General features: G+C 43.8%; 1 protein-coding gene across 2 annotated transcripts in view; it reads left to right on the top strand.

Annotated features, from left to right (window-relative positions):
* Positions 1-1,325: 1,325 nt before the first annotated feature.
* The window catches only part of CCR6 (C-C motif chemokine receptor 6), a 293,164-nt gene continuing 269,950 nt past the window's right edge, over positions 1,326-24,539 (top strand). For both annotated transcript variants that reach the window (XM_069769454.1, XM_069769455.1), the window contains exon 1: positions 1,326-1,367. The gene's annotated coding sequence lies outside the window, so the exon portion shown is untranslated. The remainder of the gene's footprint in view (positions 1,368-24,539) is intronic.

The raw sequence follows: 24,539 nt of genomic DNA, 5'->3' as shown, positions 1-24,539 counted from the left end.
ACGAAAGGGGAGAAGCCAGCGCTGCTTGTGGTCAGAACGCAATTTGAAAAGACGTGGCGGTGTGGCTCAAAGAATTGATCAATTGTTTGCTAAATATCTCATTTTCATATACAGTCAGAAATTAATATGTGCATTTGCACTTTTCAAATTGCGTTCTGACCACAAGCAGCGCTGGCTTCTCCCCTTTTTTTTTTTTGTGTAGCCTAATAAGCTACAGAACTGATGCACAAAAAAAATAAACTCCACTGTCCCTGCAAAGAAAAGGTGGTGTTGGACAGTGGAAATCGCTACAGCACAAGCAGTTTCAGGGTTAATCTTCCCTCCCTAACTATATCCCTTCTTATGATGAAGCTGCAGCAACCTCTCCCTATGCTAAGATCGGCAGAAGTAAGATGGCGGTCAGCGTGCACGCCCCTTTATAGCCCCTGTGACGCCGCAGAAAGCAAGCCAATCACTGTCATGCCCTTCTCCAAGATGGTGGGGTCCGAGACCTATGTCATCACGCTGCCCACACTCTGTGTCCTCCTTCATTGGATGAGAAATGGCGCTGAAAGCGTCATACGAAACACGTTTTTGGCGCGAAGATCGCCGACCTCATGGCCGATCCCACACTAGGATCGTGTCGGGTTTCACGAAACCCGACCTTGCCGAAAGTCAGCGACATTTGAATTTGTCCGATCCGTTTCGCTCAACTCTAGTGAACAGATAAACAACTGTCCAGGCCTACATAGATCATAAACAACATTGAAAAAAGTTACATGACCTCACAGCATAAGGGGACCAGCAGAGTAAGTTGAACTAGCTATATACCATAACATAAGCTTGCTAAGATGACTAGCCGTGGCTGGATACATTCAGGATTCAATTCAGGAGATAGAATGTGTTAAATACCATAACATAGCTTTAATCAAAAATCGATATACTTTCTTACTATTTTGGTTCTTTTCAACATGTTTGTAAGTGTAGATGTAGAACATCACTTTACATTTTGCTCTCTACGCGACGTATTGAAAACCTCTAAAAATAGAATACAAAACTGAATGTTTTAAAAGGATATTTGTAAAAAATTGCAGAATACATCACAAGATCCATGTAATAAACTTGTGTCTGGTGGTTTGAGTTAAGGGACTTATATTAGTAAATCTCGTAATATCACAAACTAAAACTGAATATCTGTAGCTATAATTTTACTAGATTGCATGTTAAATTTGAGAATGCAAAACAACTGAAATTTAAGGCACAAAGCCATAAATGGTTACTTTCGTGAGTATTCTAAGGAAGTGTTAAATTGGCAGGTGGTTTCCTGACCCATTTCATGCAATTATCTTAACTTTGACACTGCAAAAAGAAGAACGGCTTCTAAACAGGTAATACTATATATTATACCTTACATTATAAAGTCATATGTTGCATTTTGTTATATTACGGTATCTAAATGTTGTAAGTTTTTATAAGAGCTTTGCAGAATATGTAAAGGCATACTTAAATACATAAATTTAATACTGATCAATATAAGATAAAGTAAATGAATAATGAAAAATTCGGACTGATTTCATACAGTAACCCCATGTTATAAAGGGGTTGTCCCAAGTTATTGAGTGGTTAAAATTGCAATGTGCTTGCTAAAACAAGCAACTTTGCAATTTACTTCTCTTTAAAAATCTTTAGCTCTCAGCGACAGGGATTTTGAATTCCTTTTTGTACAGCTCATTGCATAGGTTACGGGCTACCCTGCAGATAAGCGGCAGGATAGCCACCTTTGTGGCAGGTTACCTACGCAGGAGAATGTCGCTAGTTGTTTCGCATCTTACTCATTTTTCTCTAAATCTCGTTGGGTCACTGGATCCGACAAGCCTCCGCCCTTATACAAAGGCAAAGTTAGCTCTTCTTGCAACATTGGAAAGTGCACAGTTTTGATCAGTCAACCATGCCGCTGATCCAAACTGTGAATCTTCAGGACCACGCCACCTCCTGCAATGTAGAAAGGCACGGGCTAGGAGTGGAATGCTCCTGTAGAAGGAAGTTCACTCTGCAAGGTTGTCCTGCATTGTGGCAGTGAAAAGTTGGAGCTGCTAAACATTTCATAGACAAAAGTGGTGCTGCTGTGCATGTGGAGAAAGCAAATCATTTGCTAAAGTTTTCAAACATTTTTAGAAGGATTAATAATGGAACCAAACATATAAAAGTTGTTAAATTAGGTGCTTCAGGTTTTCTTTTCATCACACCTCCCCAACTGGAAATTTTTCATTGTCGGCATCCATTCTGCTTCAGTTTAGGCAGTGTGTGGCGAGGCATTCAGGCGTTGGCTTAAATATCCAGATTTTAAATGTTTGTAAGTGTGCATTCCCCATTACCTCCCTGGATTCTATAAAACCAGCACTAAGATACTTTAGCACACCATTCATTATATGAGTTAATGATTTTCCTTTTTTGAAAAGTCTCCAAAATAAGATAAGAAATGAATAGAGCAAGAGGCTGAACTGTTGTGTTGCACTTCAGTGTATTTATGTCTGTGTTATAAAAATCTATCTAAGGCTACTTTCACACTTCCGTCTTTATAAAGATATTGCAATGCATCGTTCTGTGCAAAAAAAGCATCTTGCAAAGTTGCCCGCAGGATGCGTTTTTTGCACATAGACTTGTATTACTGACGCATCGCGACGTATGGACACACGTTCCATATGTTGTGCACTGGATGCGTCGGTAATTGGTGGACCGTCATCACAAAAAAAGTTCAATTCAAAGTTTTTTTGTGCGACGCGTCTGCCATTTTCGACTGCGCATGCGCAGCCGAAACTCCGCCTCCCCGCAACTCATAATGGGCAGCGGATGCGTCTGAAAACAGCATCCACTGCCCACGTTGTGCACTATTTTGCACAACGTCTGTCGGTACGTCGGGCCGACGGTTTGCGACGGCCCCGTACCGACGGAAGTGTGAAAGTAGCCTAATAATCATCATTAGCTTTAACCCCTTCCCGACCTTTGATGCATACGCTGCGTCATGAAAGTCGGTGCCATTCCGACCCATGACGCAGCATATGCGTCATGGAAAGATCGCGTCCCTGCAGATCGGGTGAAAGGGTTAACTCCCATTTCACCCGATCTGCAGGGACAGGGGGAGTGGTAGTACAGCCCAGGGAAGGTGGCTTCACCCCCCCGTGGCTACGATCGCTCTGATTGGCTGTTGAAAGTGAAACTGCCAATCAGAGCGATTTGTAATATTTCACCTAAAAAAATGGTGAAATATTACAATCCAGCCATGGCCGATGCTGCAATATCATCGGCCATGGCTGGACACACTAATGTGCACCCACTCCACCCCTCCGATCGCCCCCCCAGCCCCCCGATCTGCGGTCTGCTCCCCTCGGTCCTGTGCTCCGCTCCCCCGTCCTCCTGCCCGCTCCCCCCGTGCTCCAATCAAACCCCCCCGCACTCCGATCCCCCCCCCACACAGCGATCCTCCCCCCCGCACAGCGATCCCCCCCCCCGGTGCTCCGATCCACCCGCCCGCACAGCGATCCCCCACTCCGTGCTCCAATCCACCCCCCCGTGTTCCGGTCCACACCCCCCCGTGCTCCGACGCCCCCCCGTGCCCTGATCTCCCCCCCCTTATACTTACCTGGCCTCCTGGGGACCGTCCGTCTTCTTTCCTGGGCGCCGCCATCTTCCAAAATGGCGGGCGCATCTGCAGTGCGCCCGCCGAATCTGCCGGCCGGCAGATTTGTTCCAGAGTGAATTTTGATCACTGAGATAGGTTATATCTCAGTGATCAAAATAAAAAAAAATGTAAATGACCCCCCCCACCTTTGTCACCCCCATAGGTAGGGACAATAAAAAAAATATTTTTTTTTTCCCACTAAGGTTGGGGTAAGAACTAGGGTTAGGGTTAGGGGTAGGGTTAGGGGTAGGGTTAGGGGTAGGGTTAGGGGTAGGGTTAGGGGTAGGGTTAGGGTTAGGGGTAGGGTTAGGGTTAGGGGTAGGGTTAGGGTTAGGGGTAGGGTTAGGGTTAGGGGTAGGGTTAGGGGTAGGGTTAGGGTTTCGGTATGTGCACACGTATTCTGTTCCTCTGCGGATTTTTCCGCTGCGGATTTGATAAATCCGCAGTGCTAAACCGCTGCGGATTTATGGCGGATTTCCCATGTTTTTTCTGCGCATTTCACTGCGGTTTTACAACAGCGATTTTCTATTTGAGCAGTTGTAAAACCGCTGCGGAATCCGCAGAAAGAAGTGACATGCTGCGGAATGTAAACCGCTGCGTTTCCGTGCAGTTTTTCCGCAGCATGTGTACAGCGATTTTTGTTTCCCGTAGGTTTGCATTGAACTGTAAACTCATGGGAAACTGCTGCGGATCCGCAGCGTTTTCCGCAGCGTGTGCACATACCTTTAGAATTAGGCTATGTGCACACGATGCGGATTTGGCTGCGGATCCGCAGCAGTGTTCCATCAGGTTTACAGTTCCATGTAAACATATGGAAAGCCAAATCCGCTGTGCCCATGGTGCGGAAAATACCGCGCGGGAACGCTGCGTTGTATTTTCTGCAGCATGTCAATTCTTTGTGCGGATTCCGCAGCGTTTTACACCTGTTCCTCAATAGGAATCCGCAGGTGAAATCCGGACAAAAAACACTGGCAATCCGCGGTAAATCCGCAGGTAAAACGCAGTGCCTTTTACCCGCGGATTTTTCAAAAATGGTGCTGAAAAATCTCATACGAATCCGCAACGTTGGCACATAGCCTTAGGGCTAGGGTTGGGTTGGAATTAGGGTTGTGGTTAGGGTTAGGGATGTGTTGGGGTTACGGGTGTGTTGGGGTTAGGGTTGTGATTAGGGTTACGGCTACAGTTGGGATAAGGGTTAGGGGTGTGTTGGAGTTAGAATTGAGGGGTTTCCACTGTTTAGGCACATCAGGGGGTCTCCAAACGCAACATGGCGCCACCATTAATTCCAGCCAATCTTGTATTCAAAAAGTCAAATGGTGCTCCCTCACTTCCGAGCCCCGACGTGCACCCAAACAGTGGTTTACCCCCACATATGGGGTACCAGCATACTCAGGACAAACTGCGCAACAATTACTGGGGTCCAATTTCTCCTGTTACACTTGTGAAAATAAAGAAATGCTTGCTAAAACATCATTTTTGAGGAAAGAAAAATGATTTTTTATTTTCACGGCTCTGCGTTGTAAACGTCTGTGAAGCACTTGGGGGTTCAAAGTGCTCACCACATATCTAGATAAGTTCCTTGGGGGGTCTAGTTTCTAAAATGGGGTCACTTGTGGGGGGTTTCTACTGTTTAGGCACACCAGGGGCTCTGCAAACGCAATGTGATGCCCGCAGACCATTCCATCAAAGTCTGCATTTCAAAAGTCACTACTTCCCTTCTGAGCCCCGACGTGTGCCCAAACAGTGGTTTACCCCCACACATGGGGTATCAGCGTACTCAGGAGAAACTGGACAACAACTTTTGGGATCCAATTTCTCCAAAATGGGGTCATTTCTGGGGGATCTCCAATGTTTAGGCACACAGGGGCTCTCCAAACGTGACATGGTGTCCGCTAATGATTGGAGCTAATTTTCCATTTAAAAAGCCAAATGGCGTGCCATCCCTTCCGAGCCCTGCCGTGCGCCCAAACAGTGGTTTACCCCCACATATGGGGTATCAGCGTACTCAGGACAAACTGGACAACAATATTTGGGGTCCAATTTCTCCTATTATCCTTGGCAAAATAGGAAATTCCAGGCTAAAAAATCATTTTTGAGGAAAGAAAAATTATTTTTTATTTTCATGGCTCTGCGTTATAAACTTCTGTGAAGCACCTGGGGGTTTAAAGTGCTCAATATGCATCTAGATAAGTTCCTTGGGGGGTCTAGTTTCCAAAATGGGGTCACTTGTGGGGGAGCTCCAATGCATAGGCACACAGGGGCTCTCCAAACGCGACATGGTGTCCGCTAACAATTGGAGCTAATTTTCCATTCAAAAAGTCAAATGGCGCGCCTTCCCTTCCGAGCCCTGCCGTGTGCCCAAACAGTGGTTTACCCCCACATATGAGGTATCGGCGTACTCGGGAGAAATTGTCCAACAAATTTTATGATCCATTTTATCCTACTGCCCATGTGAAAATGAAAAAATTGAGGCGAAAAGAATTTTTTTGTGAAAAAAAAGTACTTTTTCATTTTTACAGATCAATTTGTGAAGCACCTGAGGGTTTAAAGTGCTCACTAGGCATCTAAATAAGTTCCTTGGGGGGTCTAGTTTCCAAAATGGGGTCACTTGTGGGGGAGCGCCAATGTTTAGGCACACAGGAGCTCTCCAAACGCGACATGGTGTCCGCTAACGATGGAAATAATTTTTCATTCAAAAAGTCAAATGGCGCTCCTTCCCTTCCGAGCCTTACCATGTGCCCAAACAGTGGTTTACACCCACATATGAGGTATCGGCGTACTCAGGAGAAATTGCCCAACACATTTTATGATCCATTTTATCCTGTTGCCCATGTGAAAATGGACAAATTGAGGCAAAAAGAATTTTTTTGTGAAAAAAAAGTACTTTTTCATTTTTACGGATCAATTTGTGAAGCACCTGGGGGTTCAAAGTGCTCACTATGCATCTAGATAAGTTCCTTGGGGCGTCTAGTTTCCAAAATGGGGTCAATTGTGGGGGAGCTCCAATTTTTTGGGAAAAGGGGGGTCTCCAAACGTGACATGGTGTCCGCTAAAGAGTGGAGCCAATTTTTGATTCAAAAAGTCAAATGGCGCTCCTTCCCTTCCAAGCCCTGCCGTGCGCCCAAACAGTGGTTTACCCCCACATATGAGGTATCAGCGTACTCAGGACAAATTGCACAACAACTTTCGTGGTTCAGATTCTCCTTTTACCATTGGGAAAATAAAAAAATTGTTGCTAAAAGATAATTTTTGTGACTAAAAAGTTAAATGTTCATTTTTCCTTCCATGTTGCTTCTGCTGCTGTGAAGCACCTGAAGGGTTAATAAACTTCTTGAATGTGGTTTTGAGTACCTTGAGGGGTGCAGTTTTTAGAATGGTGTCACTTTTGGGTATTTTCAGCCATATAGACCCCTCAAACTGACTTCAAATGTGAGGTGGTCCCTAAAAAAAATGGTTTTGTAAATTTCGTTGTAAAAATGACAAATCGCTGGTCAAATTTTAACCCTTATAACTTCCTAACAAAAAAAAATTTTGTTTCCAAAATTGTGCTGATGTAAAGTAAACATGTGGGAAATGTTATTTATTAACTATTTTGTGTCACATATCTCTCTGGTTTAACAGAATAAAAATTCAAAATGTGAAAATTGCGAAATTTTCAAAATTTTCGCCAAATTTCCGTTTTTATCACAAATAAACGCAGAATTTATTGACCTAAATTTACCACTAACATGAAGCCCAATATGTCACGAAAAAACAATCTCAGAACCGCTAGGATCCGTTGAAGCGTTCCTGAGTTATTACCTCATAAAGAGACACTGGTCAGAATTGCAAAAAACGGCAAGGTCTTTAAGGTCAAAATAGGCTGGGTCATGAAGGGGTTAAAGAGGTTGTCCAACAATAAAATATGTATTTTGTAATCATGTATGATGTTAAAATAATAAATAGAAGCATATTTACCTTTTGCATTGCCCCCCACATCGCTATGGTGCCAACACAGTGTTAGGGCTAGCAGAACGCACAAAATAAGTAGAAAGATAGAGTAAGATGCGTTCGCAGCCCGGGGTCCACCGTGCAGAGATGGAGCCTGCTGCTAAGTAATGACGGAATATATGGCGGTACAATATGGGTTCACACACGGGATAACTTCACCCAGTATGAAGAAAGCAAATCCTGTTACGTCACAGGGCCGCGGTACCGCACAAAGAGCGCAGGTAAGAAGTCACAGAACTCTATCCCTAGACTCAGGATTAGGCCGGAGTTACACATGCGAGAAACACGTCCGTGTCTCGCATGTGAAAAGCAAGCTCTGGCGCCGGCACTTGGGAGCGGAGCGTGTGGCTCCATGTGTTGCTATGCAACCGCACGCTCCGCTCCGAAGTGCTGGCGCAAAAGCTTGCTTATCACATGCGAGACACGGACGTGTTTCTCGCATGTGTGACTCCGGCCTCAGATTACAACTAGACCTCTTGCGCTCAACACCGCAACTAGGGTGTCAGCATAACTGAAATAATAATTTAAATGCACGGGAGTGCGTGCGGTGCCGCTCTGGCGGATGCCACTAACCACCCAGGCTTGAGCAAGGAAAACGCTGTGAAAGCGCACAGCGCCGCACTGGCGGTCACAGCACTTTGAGGCTGTTTTGTGTGTCACGTGCTGATAGCCAGTCGGGCACTAGATCGCAATCATCCACCTTACATGAGCATTCATACACAAGTGAGGGGATAATTAATGAGCGACTTTCACACGTCAACACACACAAGTTTACAAGTGTACACTAGCGCATGGCCAAGCGGCCATGTGAACCTTTTATAGCGGCAGTGCTACAAGACTTTCCAGATGGTCCAATAGGGGCCACAACAGGACCTGAGCATGTGACCCCCGACCTCCAATGGGAGGTTGTCCCGTGGGCATGCTCAGTAAAGGAAAAGCAGGACTTAGTCCCAGAAAGATCTGCTCGCTGCTGAACATTGCTGGCTACAAGGACAGAGCCTGGAAAGGCAGTAGTAACCAGTCGTCCAGTATCAGCCTGAGCTAGATGCTGGGACCGACGTTTCCACTGAGCAGACTCCACTGCAGCTGGAGAAGAATGGGAGACCGCAGCGGAGGTGGTTTGAGATTCCCCCTGTACAGAGGTGGGAACATGACAACTAACACACAGGCCACTCCGGAGATCTCTGCCGGTTTCGGAAGTTGTGTCTGTTTCATTTGGAAGTCACAGAACTTTCCTGAAGTGACTAGGAAAGCATGTTATTAGATGACTTGCCCTCTTAGTCACCCAACCACTAGGGGCGGACTGGGCTGGGGAGCACAGGGGCAGAGGCTCCTCAGGCCTGTCTCCAAGCATCTGTTTACGGCTGACAGGGGGTTGCTATTGTACATTTTTAAATGTGTAAATGTTCCACTCCAATTGCATCAGAATGGTGCAGACATGCCCACACTGCACACTGTGTGAAAGCCATGTCAGTTAAAGTGACATCAAACAGTGCGCCTGGCGCTGCTTCTTCCTGCTGGAGATGGGCAGGATGGAAAAGAGTCATCATTGCATTTCTGTAACTTATAAGTATGTTGTTAGCTCTCAGCATAATGCAGGGGGCAAGGAGAAGAAGTAGCAGGGCGCTGCTCACCTATTGGTATGTCTAGGGAAGGATCCTCTATTGTGTCCACAGCCTGTTCAATCTGAAGTATGGTGTGAATTATTGCAGGACTAAGTCTTCATACAGATCAGGGTCGTCCTGTCAGTGTGAGGTCTTGTTTCAGTGTCAATCGATCTACATGAAAGATGGCACAGTTATACAGACTCTTGCACTAAACAAACCTGAATGTGGGACATCAGATATTATATGTGTATGTGTGTAAGACTGGTGTCACACTTGCAACTGCAATGTGAGAAACTCGTGCGAGTCTCTAGCCTCAACCCCCGGCACTGCCGCCGGCAATCGGGACCGGAGCGTGCGGCTGCATGTATTTCTATGTAAAGTCTATGATGTACTGTAGTACAGCTGTAAAGTGCGGTTGTCGCAACCGAGTTGCTGTCCAGTTGTGATCTGGCACATTACAGACAATGGGTGCCCCAGTCCTACTGTGTTGTAGGGTGTGGGGTGCACACAGGCCTCCGCTGCCTGAAGGCTTCCGTCCTCAGGAGCCACCACCGCACTCAATGAATGGGACACCGGGTTCTTTGAAACAGTCAAACTTTTAATAAACAGACCAGGTTCATCAAATAGGTTCAGCTGGCAAAGTGCAAAACAATGCAGACTTCCTTCTTCCTTAGCACTACTCCTCTTCTGTTCTGCCACATGTTCATTCTGGACTACCGTCAAACCCACTGACTCCATCAGCTCCAGAAATTCGTTGTCCACTCCAGCAGTGCATCAGGGACCAACAACCTGCCCCTCATGAAACTTCATGTCCACCGACCTTGTGATGTTGGAAGGCCAAGCCAGCTCCATGGTGCCTGTTGAAATGTCCATCAGGGATCTCCATTTGGCTGCCTACTGCCATGAATATTTGGCACATGCTGCCCCTAGCAACTCACCACCCCACCTGAACCTGAACTCTCCTCCACACTTCATTGGCTGACACTGAACTCCCACAAACCAGGAAGTGCCCCCCTCCTTATCAGCACTAGTGCCCTCCCACTGGGTTAATCCTAATCATAACCATTTCCTATCTACAGGAACCTACCTTTATTTATGTAAACTAGAAGCTTGGGCTGATAAATGGCAAATGAGCTTTAATGGGGATAAATGTAAGGTCATGCACTTGGGTAGAAGTAATAAGATGTATAATTATGTGCTTAATTCTAAATCTCTGGGCAAAACCGTCAATGAAAAAGACCTGGGAGTATGGGTGGATGACAAACTCATATTCAGTGGCCAGTGTCAGTCAGCTGCTACAAAGGCAAATAAAATAATGGGATGCATTAAAAGAGGCATAGATGCTCATGAGGAGAACATAATTTTACCTCTATACAAGTCACTAGTTCGACCACACTTAGAATACTGTGCACAGTTCTGGTCTCCGGTGTATAAGAAAGACATAGCTGAACTGGAGCAGGTGCAGAGAAGAGCGACCAAGGTTATTAGAGGACTGGGGGGTCTGCAATACCAAGATAGGTTATTACACTTGAGGCTATTTAGTTTGGAAAAATGAAGACTAAGGGGTGATCTTATTTTAATGTATAAATATATGAGGGGACAGTACAAAGACCTTTCTGATGATCTAATTAATCATAGACCTGAAACCGGGACAAGGGGGCATCCTCTGCGTTTGGAGGAAAAAAGGTTTAAGCATAATAACAGACGCGGATTCTTTACTGTAAGAGCAGTGAGACTATGGAACTCTCTGCCGTATGATGTTGTAATGAGTGATTCATTACTTAAATTTAAGATGGGACTAGATACCCTTCTGGAAAAGTATAATGTTACAGGGTATATAGGAAAAAACAAAATCCAGCTCACCATACCGACATTCCCAAGAGCTCGGAGCACGGAACCGCTGTGTCAGGGCGTAGACGAACAAGAAAGAGAAGGAGATCCAGCTCAACGAAATAGTGAAAAATCCATAGTTTATTTCACTTAAAATATAGTGAAAGGACAAAACATCAGCATACAAAAAAATATTTTAAAACCAAGGTCAACGCGTTTCCGGTGACTAAGCACCCTTAATCATGACCTTGGTTTTAAAATATTTTTTTGTATGCTGATGTTTTGTCCTTTCACTATATTTTAAGTGAAATAAACTATGGATTTTTCACTATTTCGTTGAGCTGGATCTCCTTATCTTTCTTACAGGGTATATACACTAGATTCCTTGATAGGGCGTTGATCCAGGGAACTAGTCTGATTGCCTTATGTGGAGTCGGGAAGGAATTTTTTTCCCTAATGTGAAGCTTACTCTTTGCCACATGGTTTTTTTTTTGCCTTCCTCTGGATCAACATGTTAGGGCATGTTAGGTTAGGCTATGGGTTGAACTAGATGGACTTATAGTCTTCCTTCAACCTTAATAACTATGTAACTATGTAACTATGTAACATGTGAACCTGTTCTATATCCTATGCTGTATTAATCTTATCCTATGCTATATCCACATTATTCTTTAATGTTTTATATACTGTACATCACCATAATACATTATTACATTAGACACATGTTACTTCACATATACAGTGGGTACGAAAAGTATTCATACCACGTTCAGTTTTTCACTCTTTGTTTCATTGCATCCATTTGGTAAATTCAAAAAAGTTCATTTTTTCTCACTAATGTATACTCTGCACCCCATCTTGACTGAAAAAAAGAGAAATGTAGTAATTTTTGCAAATTTACTGTTTGTTAGGGAATCCCCACATGTATTCAGCCTATCAGCCGTAAAGCATGCAGCTGTGGTCGACAAAAACTAAATCTCCGAGCACTAACAAATACTCGGAGTCCACCCGAGCAACAATGCTAATTGCTCATCGCTAATTGTTTCTGATCGGGGGGTACAGTTTATTTCCAAATTTTGGAGGGCGTTTTGCACTCGTTTGGGGATCCATTTGTCATTCACTTCAACATTTCTCCCGCAGTCTAACTAAACGGGAATCTTGAGACTTATCTTAGGTGTTTTGAGTCTGAGAATCAGGAGGATTAGGTTACCTACTTACCTCTAGCTGAATTTGCCACCCACCTTTAGGTTTCATAATGTGTTTCATCGATTTCTACTCAGAAAATAAGTTGAGTCCTCTGTAGCATCACTGTTACTGCCATCTCCAGACATTGTGGATGGAAATTTGGAATTTCAAATAGCTAAGATCGATGATTCTCGCTTAGTCACTTCAGTATCTGTTACATTGGAAAGGATCCGGTCCTGAAGAGAGGATGTGGCTACCAGCACCTGACATCCATGCAGCCAGGTTGATCTGGTATTTTCAAATGGCACACCCTGATAAACTCAGTTTTGAGGTTATGGAGGTCCTTTGTAGAAGTAGGGTACTGTCACGGGTTTACCGCAACAGAGAGGATCCAGAACACTGCAGCATCTGATTTCTCATATTACTGCACTGTTTAGAAGCACTTCACCTTCATAATGAATAGCACTGGATTCTTTTAGCAGTTCAATATAGCAAGTCAGCTTTTCGTGAGGAAAAAAGTTGAAAAAATGCTTCCCAAATAATCAGAGAATACGTATAGCTTTTAGATAACCAATTAAAATAAAACTATTAATTAAAAAAGAGACACACAAACATATAGATACACCTGAGTGAGAGTACCAGGTAGGTAAATATGTAAGTTACTTTGCCATAAGATTCTTTGAGATCAGTATACCCAGTACGAACCCTACAGCATCAAGTATGAATGAGATACAGTTTATCACATCAAAACCAGACTGTTATAATTGACACCAAATAGATCAAACATCGAAGAGTAATAATAAACGGAACACTCTCACCCAAAAGCTGGCAGTTCAACAGGTATCAGGTATCAACTCTTCTCAGACCTATCAGGATGGAAGCAATCCATGAGCATATTTACCCTCCTTTTAAAGGGCCATGTCAGGGATCCTGATTTTTTAATACCGACCAACTCCAGACGCGTTTATTCCCTGCTTGGAATTCATCAGGGGATCCAGTAGTCTCCTTCTGCACACTCACCTCCTATTAATCACTTGTTTCCCTAATGTCCCTTAAATATTTCAAAAGTGCTCGGCAAATTCCTTCCTCCCAGACCGTACACATCACTTCCGCCTATTGAAGCGCATGATCCCTCTTTGTTGACCTACGTGCATCATTGCGATGTATCCTTTCCGGTGCATCACATTCGTGGGACACACGGCTCAGGGGGCAGGACCACCTACGTCATCTCCACACTCTCTAACCGCCGAAGCACTCATAATATCCTTGGAGATATACGCTGTATATGTCACTTCCGCTCATTGGAACACACGCTCCTTATTTCGCGCACTGCAAGCATCATTGTGATACCTCATTTCCGGTATACCACATTCATGGAACGCATGAGTCAGGGGGCGAGACCGCTTACATCATCTCGACAGTCTCCAAAAGCCACTTCACTCATGGTATACCTGGAGATATACGGCAGTCTCTGGGCCATGGGTAAAATGTAATACAGTGTGTCATTAACGCTTCAGCTGTGTAAAATTGTTTCAATTACCATACAGCTCAAACATTAATTTGGGGAGCTCAATGAGGCCCATAATTAAGAATTTTTGACAGTTCCCACAGGGAAGACATGAGACTATTGGCTCTTCAAGTGAGTAGACCTAAGGAGAAATTTACATTCATTCATTTGGAATAAGGACAGATAATCCTGAGGAGGAGAAGATCCTAAACTGTGCCAAGCTCATTAGGAATTACCCTACCTATCAGTGGAAGTTGGCACCCTAAATTCCTGTGCAATGGCACCCCTACTTCTCATCATCTCACCCTCCATAACTTACCCTATAGACTCCAACCTAGAGAAAACAGCCATATGTCAGCTGTTCATTTAGACCCATCAAAAACACAGTTTCTAGCTGATAGATCCATCTTGCCTCATGCTGCAAGATGGATATAACCCATTCATCCCCTCATGATGGTTTCTCAATATTTTGAATTCCCATAAACTTAACTGCAGAAGTGAGCCCAACATGTACATTGTTAATATGTCTTGTTATTAGGGTATCTGTTTTTATTGATAACCATGAGGTGCTCCCCAATACTTCTACTAAATTCCCTCTTTGTTTTCCCAACAAATTGTAGACCACAGGAAAAGGTGGCTTTATAGAAGACCCCCTCACGTCTGCAATTTAAAATGGACCTGATGTTATACTTTTCTTCTGTAGCTTTGTTCAGGATTACCTACATTAATCGTACTTCATGCCACACAGCCACTGCACCTGTAGCCACTTGTTATTCCTGAAGAAAGCCACATGGACTTGCATGGATTGGAAAAATTACTATGGACAAGGTGATCTTTTAGGGTCTTTCATTTCATATACTGTAGGTAATTTGTCTATATGGTGCTATGAGTTCCCCAATGTCATTGTCCATTTTTGAGTATTGACCAGTGTCTTTCAAGAATTGATCTTACATCCTGGGCCCCATTATTGAAAGTTGTAATAAAATGTGAGCCTGGACTGGATTCATCTTACATCGGGGGTTTTGATAATAAATCTATTCTCTATTTATTCTGGGCCACCTTGTATGCTTCTCTTAAAACTTTATAGGGGTTTTGCCTCTCTAGGAATCTCTTTTCTCTTCGCCACGACAGCACCCACTTGAGAGAGGGGATCCGCCCCTAGGAACAGGAAACCCCTATGGAGAGAATAAAAGGGGTGGTCCCCCTCGCTCCCACAGTTGGTTTCTTGTTCCTACGGGAGACACCTGGAGAGAAGAGGATTCCCAGCCTGGATGCCGCTTGCGCAGTTTGGCAAGGGCTCCAGAGCTGGAAGCGGCATCGGGGGTTCTATGGCAGCTTCCCCCCTCTGCCAGCAGGTACCGTGAGGCCAGGATCAGGGAGTTGCCTGGCTCACGGAGTTTTCATCCAGCATGCCTGCAGGGTCCGGATCGCTGCGGTAAGAACTTGTGTCGCCATCTTCGGGTGGCGCACAGGCAGCGTGTGGCCCAGTGATTGTCCCCCGGAAGTATTGTTACAACTTCCGGGGTGAGGCTGAAGGAGGACGGCGCCTGCGCACTGGATGTGGAGGCAGGCGCGCACAGCAGAGCCGCAACCCGGATGTAGTGGTCACTTCCGGGTGCAGCAGGAAGAAGATGGCGGCCCCCAGTACAAGAGAACGCTGGCGCTGGTTCCCGGCGTCCATCATGGCATCTCCCCAGGACACAGCGTTGCCTTCAGTGGAGGTCACCGCTGTCACTCCTGGAAGCCGGACAAGCAGCAGCCGCAGATCTTCCTCCAAGAGCAAGAGATCGGACCGGTCGGTTCTTCCCTCTATGCCTCCATCTCCTCCTCGTCAGCCGGTATTATGATGACAGCTTCAGGGGTGAGTGTTGCCAATGCCTACCCTATTTTAAGCTGATTACGTTCCCCTCTTTCATCTAATTCCCTAGGCTAAAAGAACAGGGAAATCCAGACATAAGCAATGTGCCTTATGCTCTCAGCCGCTCCCGGATATCTATTTAAAAAAGCTATGCCAGTCATGCATTGAATCCACCTTACGTGAGGAGTCATCAGTAAGGTCGGAAGACATACGTAGCATGATCAGAGAGGAATTACGAGCCTTTAGAAGCTCTGAGAAAGTTCCTGAAAGTAGGAAGAAATATATATACATCTGAACAATCCTCTGAGGTGGAGGATAAGGATTCGGACGGGTCTCAAGAGGTCATATCCTCGGAGAGTGAGCAGGATTCATGCTTCCCTACAGATAGCATTGACAACTTAGTCAAATCAGTACGTAACACCATGGGTATAGAAGATACTAAAACCCTTAAAACGCCACAGGATGTGATGTTTGCAGGCCTATCTGAAAGAAAAAGAGCGTCTTTTCCTGTTATTCCAGCAATAAAAGAATTAGTCAAAAAGGAGTGGGAAAGCCAGGGACAAAAAGGGTTGCCGTCTTCCTCAAAACGTCGCTATCCCTTTAATGACGAGGATTTCTCCAAATGGTCAAAAGCCCCAAAAGTGGATGCGGCAGTGGCGTCCACTTCTAGAAAGTCTTTATTGCCTGTTGAAGATTCAGGATCCTTGCAAGACCCGCTTGACCGGAAAGCTGATTCCCTTTTAAAAAGAGCGTGGGAATCCTGTACAGGAGCTTTCAGACCGGCTATTTCGGCCACATGCACGGCTAGATCCATGCTGGTCTGGTTAAATGATCTTGAAGAGGGCCTGAAAGGTGGTCTTTCCCGCAATAAACTAATGTCCTCTATTCCATTAATTAGAGGAGCTACTGCCTTTTTGGCCGATTCTCCACAAACGAAATCTAAGTTATGTGGTCTGCCATGCCAGGGTGAGTACCTATTTGGTACTCAATTGGATGACATTCTTACCAAAGCGGGTGAGAGGAAGAAAGGGTTCCCCAATAACACTTATCTTCCATCTTATAGGAGAGCATTCCGAAAGCCCATGTTCAACAGAAGACGGGACTATAAAAACCAGAACCGTTGGGATAACAAGGACTTTAAGCAAAAAGGAGCCTTCTTCGGAAAACGCCCTTTCAAACCTGAGGATAAACCCCGCTAGGACAGATCTACCTGTTGGTGGTAGGTTGTCCTTCTTCCCTACTCAATGGCTGGCAATAACTTCAAATCCATGGGCAACTTGCCTTATAACTACAGGCCTAAAATTAAAATTTCTCCAAGTCCCCCCGGACTCTTTTTTTCTGACTTCCTTAGGGTCACCATCACAACAACAAGCCTTGGAACAGGAAATAATAATTCTCCTGTCCAAAGGAGTATTGGTGGAAGTCCCCTTTCATCAAAGAGGAAGGGGATTTTATTCCCCTTTATTTTTGATTTCGAAACCAGACGGAACATATAGAACAATAATTAACCTTAAGAGACTAAACATCTTCTTAGAGAACCAAACCTTTAAAATGGAATCCATTCGGTCAACTATTAAGCTTCTGTTTCCCCATTGCTTCATGGCAGTTCTTGACCTTAAAGACGCATACTATCATCTTCCAATCTTCAGGGAGCATCAACAATATCTACGGGTGGCAGTTATGATTAAAGGTCAGGTTCGACATTATCAATACACAGCAATGCCCTTTGGACTATCAATAGCCCCTAGAGTTTTCACAAAACTAATGTCAGAGGTAATGTCATATTTGAGGTTAAAAGACACCCTCATAATACCATATTTAGACGACCTATTGATAGTCGGGAATTCCCTTTCTCAATGTCATCAACGTATATCTGATTCAATTTCGTCCCTACAGAGGTTGGGGTGGTTAATAAATTGGGAAAAATCTAGATTGTCCCCTACAACTAATCAAAATTTTTTAGGGATTATTCTAGACTCTACAAATCAGATGTGCTTCTTTCCCGAGTCAAAACAAATAGCAATCATAAATAAAGTACAATCAGTAATTAACAACCCCCTAATTTCCATAAGAGAAGGTATGTCCCTTCTTGGTTCTTTCACATCATGTATTCCAGCTGTTCCGTGGGCCCAATTCCATAGCAGGAAATTACAGTATACGATACTTCGTGAGGAAGAAAGACTGCCGGGCCGATTAGATAGTCGTATTTCCTTACCATCAGATGTGGTACAATCTCTCACTTGGTGGTTAGATCCGGATCATTTTACCAGTGGGGTTCCCTGGGTGGTTAAACCTTCAAAAACTATCTTCACTGATGCCAGTCCTAGTGGCTGGGGAGCACACTTAGGAGATCAAGTAGTGCAAGGTCTGTGGTCTCTTAGAGAATCAGATGATTCTTCTAATAAAAAAGAACTGAAGGCTATCTATCATGCCTTGTCTAAATTTCTTCCGCAGCTACACGGAACGCATACAAGAGTCCTTCCAGACAACATGACAGCAGAAGCATACATAAACCACCAAGGAGGAACAAGATCAGAAGCACTCATGTCTATAGCCGACAACATTCTAGCCATAGCAGAGGAGCACCTTCTGTCTTTATCAGCACTACATGTGAGAGGAATCGACAATTCGAGAGCAGATTTCCTCAGTCGCCACACTCTCCATCAAGGAGAATGGGTTCTAAGTCATCGTATCTTTTGCATGATAGTAAAAAAATGGGGCACTCCCGAGATAGATCTCTTTGCGACCAAACAAAACAGGCAAGTCAAAAAATTTGCATCTTTATTCCGATCTGACAATCCAGATATCTTCGACGCCCTACAAGTGCCATGGGTATTCAAAAAGGCTTATGCCTTTCCCCCGCTGATACTACTTCCGACAGTGATCAGGAAGATAAGGGAGGACAGAGCAAACGTGATCCTAATTGCTCCGTTCTGGCCCAAGAGGCCATGGTTTTCCTGGCTGAGAGCCATGTCAATTTCAGACCCATGGATCCTTCCGGAGGATCGGGATCTTCTTTTCCAGGGCCCCTTCAACCACCCTCATGTGAAGGGTCTACGACTAACAGCCTGGAATTTGAGAGGCAGCTGCTAAAGATCAGAGGGTTCTCAAACAAAGTAATTGACACTCTACTATTAAGTAGGATAAAATCCACTACCTCCATCTACGCAAGAGTGTGGAGAAAATTTCTAAACCTCTACCCAACAGCCCTGTCAAACGAAATTCATATCCCTAGGATTCTAGAATTTCTCCAAAAAGGGCGCGATCTAGGTCTGGCGGTCAGTACCTTAAAAGTACACATTTCTGCGCTGGGGGCTTTATATGGTCACGATATCGCAGGTAATAAGTGGGTAGCCAGGTTTGTTGCAGCATGCCCAGAGGTCAGAGACAGTTCACATTCCCCATGTACCACCTTGGGATGTTAATTTAGTCCTTGAAGCTCTTACAGACCACCCTTTTGAGCCACTACATTCAGCTCACATAAAACATGTCTCCCTCAAGACAGCTCTTCTCGTCGCCTTAGTATCAGCAAGAAGAGTAAGTGACATACAGGCACTATCGATAGATCCTCCCTTTATGTCAATCTTCCCAGATAGAGTTGTCCTAAAAACAGATCCTTCATACTTACCCAAAGTATGTACTAAATTTCACAGATCGCAAGAAATTTACCTTCCCTCCTTCTATGATAACCCTACAAGTCAGGAAGAACAAAAATACCACACATTAGATGTGAGGAGAGCCATATTAGCCTATTTGGATAGGACTAGTGCTTGGAGGAAGAGCAGGGCTCTCTTTGTTTCCTTCCAGGGTCATAGAAAAGGAGCTGGAATCACGAAGGGTACTTTATCTCGGTGGATTCGAGATGCAATATGTCTGGCCTATTCATCCAAAGGGGAGAATCCGCCTGAGAACGTAAGAGCACATTCCACCCGGGCGATTGCATCATCCTGGGCTGAGCGAGCGGAGGTTCCGATAGAACAGATATGTAAGGCCGCAACCTGGTCTTCGCCTACTACCTTCTATAATCACTATAGATTAGACTTGTCTTCCTCGTCTGACTTGTCCTTCGGTAGATCAGTCCTTAACACGGTGATCCCTCCCAAATGACAATCTCTGAAAGTCTCTCAAGTGGGTGCTGTCATGGCGAAGAGAAAACACCGGATTACATACCGGTAATGCTCTTTTATAGAGCCACGACAGCACCCCTTCACTTCCCACCCTTATAGGTCTTTTATTAGGAGCACGGTTAAGGGTGTTTGGTTCTTGTAGTTAGCCATGCTTAAGTTAACTAATTATAAACGATGATATTGAATGACCTACTAAAATCTGGTGGGCGGTTCCTCGCAATCTCTGTAAACCCAACTGTGGGAGGAAGGGGGACCGCCCCTTTTATTCTCTCCATAGGGGTTTCCTGTTCCTAGGGGCGGATCCCCTCTCTCAAGTGGGTGCTGTTGTGGCTCTATAAAAGAGCATTACCGGTACGTAATCTGGTGTTTCTCAGGTCTCCTACTTGATCTTTAAATTTCTCCATGTCAGTATAGTTCCTTCTTGTTCTAAGATACTGACTTTTAGAGCTTCCTCTCTTTTGTAAGGAAGGGTAACCAATTTCCCAACTGAGTAAGGAATTTGTCAATGTTGGCTCACTGAAAGTACTGGTGCACAGGGTGCCATCCGACATGCTTTCAATAAGAATGTCCAAAAAGGACAATTTAGTACTGCTTATCTCAAAAGTAAAAGTAAGACCCAATTCATTATATTAAGGATTTCAACAAAGCTCTTAAAACTGTCATTCATGCTCTGCCAGATGAGGAAGACATTTTCAATATATCTAAGCCATATGCTGATGCACTCACTTCCCGGTGTGATCTCCTCAGCAAATACAACTGTTTCCACACTACTTGTTGTCAAACACAAGGACATTTTTTGTCAAAAGAAAATTCAGACTCTCCAGTGCGATTTTTTTTTTTAGCTGTGCAGGATTTAATCTGCTCAGTTAAGAGGTCTTGAAAGCTTTCCTGCATTAAGGCTTTCAGCTGTTCACTGTTGACCAGTTCCCTCTCCTCTCTATATACTGGGGTCTGGCTAGCAATCATTGACATAGTTAGCTTACAGTATGCTGCATTGCTAGGAGATGATGTTTGCTGGTTATTGTTTGAAAAGGTGTTTGGTCAATTTATCTGAGACTGTTGCTAAGTTTTGGGTGTTTTCTAATTCCCCTTCTCCTACTTTGGTATGAGTATATTTGTATGATTGGTATTTTCCTTTAACCCTGTTTGTATTATCTAGGTAGTCTGGTTGGTGCATTATGGCACACTGCTACTCCCATCTTCCCTGGGTGGGGGAAGGGTACAGACTGAGGGCGGATTCAGGAGCTTAGGCAAAGTACGTTGCCCCAGCATCTTCACCATCAGAAGTAATCCATGGAACAGGGCGAGCTAGTGCGTCCTTAGCGTTATGCACTGGGAAGGAGCCCTTGGTCCCAGAACACCCGACAACAGAGTCGTGAAACATGGTTAGCTAGCTTAGGGGCTTACCCAGATGTGCTTTGTTCCCTGTGCTGAACCCTTAGCTACACCCCTGAAACTAAAGCTTCCAACCATCCCGGATTCAGCGAGACTGTTCTGATTTGAGGGCACAGTCCAGCCATGTCAGGTATTTTGTTAAGTAAATAAGGCAGCACACTGCAGCGCTAAAACATGCAAACTTGAAAACACGAAATTTGAACTGCATTACTGCACTAGAAATATGAAAAATAAGAGCTTTTAGCGCATAAAAATGGCCAATTTTATGTGTACCTGGTAGCCTCTTTACGGCATCTCTCTTATACCAGGTCCTACGCTTGCCTTACCTTGCTGAGAATAAATGTCTCCATCTGAATGGGTACATGTGAAACCTCTTCTTAGACTAAAATTCTCTCTCTCTGTGGAGGGGTATTGGACCTGCTGTAATTAAAACACCTGAAGCTAGGACTCTCTAATATCTCCGAGACCAGGCTACATGTTTCCGCTTGTGCGGAAGATTATCTGACCACAGAATCAGAAACGAGTCTGAGTGATGGAGCTGGCACTTCTGCAAGTTCTTTGGAAACGTTACCAACACCAAATGAAAACTTAGAGGCATCAACCCCTTTAGAAGAAAGATCCGGAGGGGCAGAAGGAAGAGGTGCCATAAGAAAACAGCACAAGCGGAAACATGTAGCCTGGTCTCGGAGATATTAGAGAGTCCAGCTGAGGATATAGTCATTAATCTGACTGACCATGTATTATCTCCAGCTCAGTTGTCACTTTTGTCGAAAGGTTTGGGATATTGTATCCCGCAAGATTTACGGGCCGTTACTGAAAGATGTTCCGGCTTACCTTAAAGATACTAATGCTTTCCTTGAAAGTATACATGATTTTCAATGGCAGGACAATTATTCCTTGGCATCGATAGACGTAGAAAGTTTATATACGAGGATCCCCCAGAAAAGTGGAGTAGAGGCTATAAACAGATTTTGTGCACTACAGATAAGAGTCAGGAGTTCATCAGATTCATCTGTGAAGGATTATATTTTATTTTAACCCATAATGCTTTTACGTTTATGGAGGATTGGTACGTTCAATTAGTGGGGACCGCGATGGGTACTCCGGTAGCATGTACTTTTGCTAATTTATTTTTGGCCTTGTTCGAGGAGAATTACATCTATGCGGATGACAATGTCTTTATGCGACACATCAAATTTTACCAAAGATATATTGATGATATAGTGATCATTTGGGACGACAGCGAAAAAACGTGACTCACTTAAATAACAAAAATAGCATGAACATGGTATTCACATCGGTTTTTGGAGGGCATCGGTTAGAATTTCTGGACGTTTTAATGGAAATAAATAATGACAAAATTTGTACTTCGATGTACCGTAAACCAGTAGCAGCAAATATGATGATGCATTTTGATAGCTACCATCCAGTACACACTAAACGTGCACTACCTCGCAGTCAGTTTCTGAGAGTGAGTAGATTAAATAACACCAATGATGGTTATGAACGTCAGTCAAAAGAAATGCAGCATAGATTCGAACAAAGGGGTTACCCACGCAAATTATTAGAATCAGCGAGAGAGAAAGTGACTAAGGAGAGACATACTGACAGTGAGTTCAAAGTTTCTAGTAAGAATTGCAAGGCAGAAAAAAGATTTACCTTTTGCTTTGCATATAACAACATGGATCAGCAAATCAGACTAGCCATTAAAAAGAATTGGTATATTCTGGGACGTGACAAAGACTTGACAGAAGTTGTAGCTAGAGGCCCTTTGATATCGAACAGACGGAGTGTCAGATTAAGGGACAAATTAGTGAAAAATCGCATTAGTAAACCGCATCCTAACTGGTTGCAAGCTATGGTCCCGAAAGGGAACTTTAAATGTGGACACTGTTCACATTGCAGACAGCACATTACGGACCGGGTGTTACACATGGGAGCGGTAGAACATGTAGTGAATGATTTTATTACATGTAAGACAAATAATGTGGTTTATGTGATTTTTTGTCCCTGCAGACACTATTATATAGGGAAAACCATAAGACCATTACACGTGCGATTCCGTGAACATTGTAGATCCATAATAACAGGCAAAGGTGTACCGAGGTTGATCACGCACATGAAAGAACGGCATGGAGGCAGGATAGAAGATTTAACATTTGCAGGCATTGAGAAAGTGAACTTGCCAGCCAGAGGGGGAGATTTATATAATTTACTCCTCAGGTGTGAGGCAAAATGGATTATGCACAGCAATGCGATGGGACCATTAGGGTTCAATGACAGGGTTGACCTGTCGATATTTTTGTGACAGATTAGTTCTCTGATTTTGGATTAAAATATGTTAGATTGATCTTTATGACTCCTATGAAAATGTGAAAGAGAAGGAAGGAAAGGAAGGGAAAAGGAAGGAAAAAAAAAAAAGAAAAAAAAAAAAAAGGGAAAGGAAGAGAATTTTTTTTTTTTTTTATATTGTCTTTGCGATACCAGTCAGCATTAGTAATATGTATAAGCCATATGTAATTATTCTGTTCTTTTGTCATACTTGTTACAGTTGTTTTTAAGTGTGCTTTTATATGATTGTTTTAGCTGTGGGAGGGTTCAGGGAATGTGGAGGGGGAGGTGTCGGGTTCGGCACTATATTTCCGCCACCTGATCTTGCCACAAACTGATCTGTTGAAGCGCAAGCACAGCGCGAAACGATCGTCGTCCTGACCCCCCCTGCTCACACGAGCTACGGCTCATTCAACTCCGGCCATGGATTTTTAACAAGTTGTATCTATTAATAAAGTACGAATCACGGTGAAGACTGGTGAGTGCCCTCATTTCTTGTATTGGATCGTAAAAAACAAGTGTGGGATTGCACTTTTTTTGCAATTTCACCGCACTTGGAATTTTTTTCCCGTTTTCTAGTACACGACATGCTAAAACCAATGATGTCGTTCAAAAGTACAACTCGTCCCGCAAAAAATAAGCCCTCACATGGCCAAATTCACGGAAAAATAAAAAAGTTATGGCTCTGGGAAGGAGGGGAGTGAAAAACGAACTCGGAAAAACTAAAAATCCCAAATTCATGAAGGGGTTAAACAACTTTAAAAAAACGCAATGGGTTTCTGCTCTGAATGAGCTTTCCTCAGGTGTATGAAGTGATGTGGAATATGGGGAATTTTATATACAACCCCATCAGATGTGGGTATGGTTTCAATCTTGAAAACTCATCTTTCCTTTATTGTTAAAAACAGGTTATGGATATATATATATATATAGATAGATAGATAGATAGATAGATAGATAGATAGATAGATATAGATAGAGTATATAGAGAGCAATATATTAAATTGTAGCATTCTAAGAAAATTGTCAAATTGATTTCTGTTCAAATATA

This window comes from Ranitomeya imitator, chromosome 5 (genome assembly GCF_032444005.1).
Source record: "Ranitomeya imitator isolate aRanImi1 chromosome 5, aRanImi1.pri, whole genome shotgun sequence".
In the NCBI taxonomy this organism is placed as follows: Eukaryota; Metazoa; Chordata; class Amphibia; order Anura; family Dendrobatidae; genus Ranitomeya; species Ranitomeya imitator.
The sequence above is the reverse complement of the archived record's forward strand: the minus strand, read 5'-3'. Positions and strand labels throughout refer to the sequence as shown.